The sequence below is a fragment of the Harpegnathos saltator genome, unplaced genomic scaffold, assembly GCF_003227715.2.
Source record: "Harpegnathos saltator strain DR-91 unplaced genomic scaffold, Hsal_v8.6 scaffold364, whole genome shotgun sequence".
NCBI lineage: Eukaryota > Metazoa > Arthropoda > Insecta > Hymenoptera > Formicidae > Harpegnathos > Harpegnathos saltator.
Window position 1 is genome coordinate 615225 of NW_020230166.1, and position 4916 is coordinate 620140.

Sequence of the window (4916 nt, forward strand, 5' to 3'; positions counted from 1 at the left end):
AGAGAGAGAGAGAGAGACAAAGAGAAAGAGAGAGAGAGAGAGAGAGGGGGAGAGAGAAGGAGAGACACGTCATCTCGTTTCACCGGTACGTCGTGATTTCGGCCGAGGATGGGCACGCGTATGTACTCTTTCTCTTTTCCAGGGGAAATCCTGGAATCGCGCTCTGTGTTGCGACGTCGAACTGAAATCGGAAGCTGAAGAGATCGCGCGATCGAGAAGAAATTGGAAAGTCGATCCCCCGATGAGCAGATCTCCTGGAAATTTTAGCAGGGCAAACGGAGGACTGTGTGTATAAACCTTGAATTTAGATTCCCAAAGGTGCGGGAAGTTTTTTAGTTTGTCTTTTCAAAAAGCTGACCTAATAATTGAAGTATGAGGTTTCTTGACGTTAAGTGTCCAACTTTTGATCAAACGAACTGGAACGAATAAAAAATGAAATTCACGTAAACGAGGGGAAGAAACCGAACCGGAAATAAAAAAAAATATCACATGCGCAAAATCAATTTAATCACACAGTCACGATTAATTACGAAACACGAGAAATATCGTAAATACCGTAAAATGGCAAATCGCAGATTGACGCTGCGGGAGACGCAACAGCTCTACAAAAACTATTACTGCAGATTTCTATGTAGAGCAGCAAATAAAACATCAAACCAACGCATGGAAGAATCATTTTATTGCGTGTCCTTGATTCCCAAGCACGAATCCTGAAGATATAATTTTTGTTTTATGCATCCGCGCGAGATATTTATCAACGTGAAGAAATTAGTATTCGAATAAACGGTGTAAAAATGTATTTCATTCATTCAGCGACGTAATACAGATTCCGTTGTGTTTTCCGTTCCCTAATTATACGCTAATTATCTTTTGGTATCAATCTGTCCTCGTATGTGTGTGCGTAATGTAATAATTCATCCGTACATATAAATATATCGATAACTTGCGAAACATTTACGGTTATAAACCGGACAATTCCACGTGCAAGCGTCGTGTCGCGCTGATTACCGTTTTACCGCGCGTTATAATTGCGCTACCGTTGATAATTAATCACAAATCAAGGAGAGAAACGTCGCCTCATTATCCTCCACCGCGGGAAGTGCAGCGCGAGCATTAATTCAGTCGCAGAGTATAACGACGTCGACTGCCGTTTTAAGACGATCCATTTATCTTAATAAAAAGCCGCGGCCATTCATTTCGCACTTTTTCTCTTTTTCTCTCTCTCTCTCTCTCCCCCCCTCTCTTTTTCTTTCTCTCTCTACTTTTTCCCCGACGTTCCATCCGACGAAAACTTAAGAAAGCGGCTAAATGGCGGGAAGATTGATCGCACCATGAAAATTGATGCGGTGATTCCTTGCTCCACCCCTCCGTCGCTTTATTCCCTCGCGATCCGAGAAAAACGATATAATCGCTCCGAGGATAAATCTCTCCTTCTCTCTGTCTCCGTCCCTCCGCGCGTCTATCAACAACCACCATAAATCCTATCGCTTCTTATCACTCCGGGCGAGCGCGCCGTAATTACTTGAGAGACAGAAGGAAAGCGTATTAATTGCGCGCGTCTCACGAAATTTCCGCAACATTCGTCGCGTCCCGCAAACTTTTAATTATGATAATTATCTTCGCCACCTGTTGCCCCACGTCGGTAATCAGCGGCAGCTCCGAGCGGAACGCGCAACAAACATCAATAACAATTAACGTTATTGTGTCGCTAAATTCGCAACGAAACGACGAGGTGAGGAGAGCCGCCGCGGGCGCGAAAAGAGCTGCCACAGCCATGACAGCCGTTGTTTCTGCGTCGTCTTGGTATTGTTATCGGAAAATCCCCTCGGCAACCCTCGAATACGAATTTTACCACCGCGGCTGAATAAAAATTCTCCGCAAGAGAACAAGTGCGCGCACGAGAGAGAGAGAGAGAGAGAGAGAGAGAGAGAGAGAGAGAGAGAGAGAGAGAGAGAGACAAAGAGTCTCTCAAAGGTTTCCCGTGGCAACATTATATCATTTAATTAAAATCTTCATCCCCCACGCGTCACCTGTTGCCCCGAAATTAGCAGCGATTTGCAGCGGAGAGCCGCGACTCGTCGAGAGATTGCGAGCTCGCCTTGGAAATCTGCTCGCGCGATCGTCGAAGGTAAACATGAAGAAAGTCGCCATTTTTGGCCTCTTCGTTCCGTCTCACTCCTCCCACCGCTTCCGTCCGCTCCCTTTGGCCCTTGTCGCCCGCGATTTTCTCGCTCCATCGCTCGCAGAGTGTAGGCGCAACAAAGAAATTCAGATGAAGGTCACTTTGCCAATAGGAAGAGCCCGGTGACGAGCGGGGGGAGCGAGGGCTGCGAGGAGGTGAATGTGAGTTCCCACCCTCTCCCCCGTGTGCGCCCGGCTTGTATCGGAAGCTGACTTCCATTCAAACGGTGTGTTCTTAGCGGGCCTCGGCCGCGTCTCTCGATCGCGCGTTGATTGACTGGCGCGCGATTAACCCTTTGATCGCTCACCGCCGCCGCGTCGGAGGCGATGAGCGGGGACGTCGGACGCACTCGCGACCGCCGATTGCACATATCGATAATTTTACTTCGCGCCGTGAGCGCAGCGACGATGTTAAAATCATGGTCGCGCAAGGGCGACGCAAATTGCACCTGATCGCGCCACCCCCGACACGTCGTTGCCATTTTCAGCGCCGTCGTGCCGGCATTTCTGGCCTTTCCGTTGAGATTTCCACGCCGAGCGCGCACCCGCGCGCGTCTTGCGAAAGCTTCTGTAGCTGCAGTTACCCGGCAGCTGCAGAATCGCACCGTCGAGTCTGTCGACCTCGTTTGCGAAATCCGCCGCGCGAACGACGCGGCGAACGTGAATTCTGAAGCGAAGGGAAGGCGCACGAGCGCGCGCGCGCCTTCGTCGACCACCGCGTAATACGAACTCGAAGTTTATGTCTGGCGTTTGCAAGAGCGGAAAGAACGTAAGACACACACACTAATAGGACGCGGTGATGCCGCCGTGCGTTTCAAAGGAGGCGACTCGCATTCGCCGGCGCACGGTAAACGCAATCGAATTTCAGGCAGATTCATATTCATACGACATCGCGAGGCGGAAAGAAAGTTCACACTTGCGGAGCAGTAGGCACGAGGACACGGAGGCCTGGGGGGAGGAGGTGGCCGAGGAGAGGCAGGGAACGGAGTGCACTTTATGAAATTGCAACGGGTATAATCACATATTTTCTTCACGGGTCGAGTCGCAGCTTAATCCGAACGACGGTACTCCGTGCGAAGGCAAAATGTAACGGAGGACGGTGGCGAGGAGGGTGGAACGAGAGCAAAAAGAAGATCGGGACAAAGAATAAGCGAGATAAATGGAAAGAGGGAGAAAGAGAGAGAGAGAGAGAGAGGCGCGAAGGGGGTTAAAGATAAAAAGAGACGAGGTGACGTCGGTGAGCCGAGGGTAAACGAACTCGATTTGCGAGAGCCGTTGGGTAAATACAATTATTTTTATTGCACATACGGAAATCCGTATTTTGTCGCGCGTCTGTTTTTACGGCACGCGACTGGTGTTGTTTACGCGCGAGAATTTTCCGCCCGCTTCGTTCCGAAACGCATGGCCGGTAAACGTTACCCCGCCCCGAGAGTCGAGAGTCTCCCATGTCGCAGCGTTGACCGTTTCGCGCTACCTCCTCTAATCACGACGGGCAATTTTTTATCCAGTTGTCCAGGCCTTGAGGTTGAAAAGCAGAAGATGCGCTGGCGGTCGGTCACTCCCGCGCCCGGCGGAAACGAAGCATAATCAGAGCCGCGAGAATCTGAATCTAACTCGGTGGGAGTCGGCGATCGCGCGGACATGATTGTGAATTAATAGACCGACCTGTAGAAGCAACGCAGAGCTGACCACGAAAGTTCTCGGTCGAGAGAGAGAGAGAGAGAGAGAGAGAGAGAGAGAGAGAGAGAGAGAGAGAGAGAGAGAGAGAACCGAGAGAGCAGCAGAGCCAAAGAGGAGTTCCAGTTCGGGGCGAGCAAGACGAGAGCATCGGACGCGAAGACGAAGAGGGATGGGCAGAGGGGCGGCGGGAGGGAAAGTGCGAGGAAAAGAGAGACTGAGGATTAATCGTTCGTACTTCTTCGCGCGGAGGGTGTCCCGTCGGCTATCCGGAACAGCCTCGTTGAGAGGTACACGCGCTCGACGCTCGCTGGAACGTCACGGGGTGTAAAATTATACAACGAGAAATATGTTCCACGTAATAATCGAGAGAGAAACGTGATCGGTGAGGGATGACGGTTGAGAGAAAGAGAAAGATAGAGGGAGGGAGATGGAGAGGGAGAAAGAGAACGGGAGAGAAAGAGAGAGAGAGAGAGAGAGAGAGAGAGAGAGAGAGAGAGAGAGAGAGAGAGAGAGAGAGAGAGAGAGCGGGCGCGGGAGGGTAGAAGGAGGAGAGAGGGAACAGGGCTCATGTGGAACAGGGGTAGGGAAGCGAGATACGGGGTGAGATCAATACAGGGTCGCTAGGCAACGAGCCTCCGGCGGTCTCGGTCCGGGTAGACAGGGTGCCGCCAAGCCTCTGTAGCCACCCACTCACCCTCCACCGCTCTCGCTTGCTCTCTCTCTCTCTCTCTCTCTCTCTCTCTCTCTCTCTCTCTCTCTCGCTCTCTCTCTCTCTCTCTCTCTCTCTCTCTCTTTCTATATATGTATATCTCTCTCTATTTCTCTCTTTCTGTCCCTCTCTTTCTCTCTCGCATCCCTCCGGCCCTGAAAGCGCCACATCCCACATAATAAATACCGGCAACTGTGCAACGCGGCGGGATAACGCGAGAAGAAGCGCCGCGAATATGGCGTCGAGGACGAAAAAGGAGATCAGGAGAAAGATAGAGGGAGAGAGAGAGAGAGAGAGAGAGAGGGAGAGAGAGACGGAGAGAGAAACAACCCCTTTCGCCTTTCTC

General features: G+C 51.1%; 1 long non-coding RNA gene across 1 annotated transcript; it reads left to right on the plus strand.

Moving 5' to 3' along the window:
- Nucleotide 1: 1 nt before the first annotated feature.
- LOC112588976 (uncharacterized) lies at nucleotides 2–230 on the plus strand. The gene is made up of 2 exons (XR_003113149.1): nucleotides 2–85; nucleotides 143–230. It is a non-coding gene; the product is annotated as an uncharacterized LOC112588976 (long non-coding RNA).
- The last annotated feature ends 4686 nt before the right edge of the window (nucleotides 231–4916 follow it).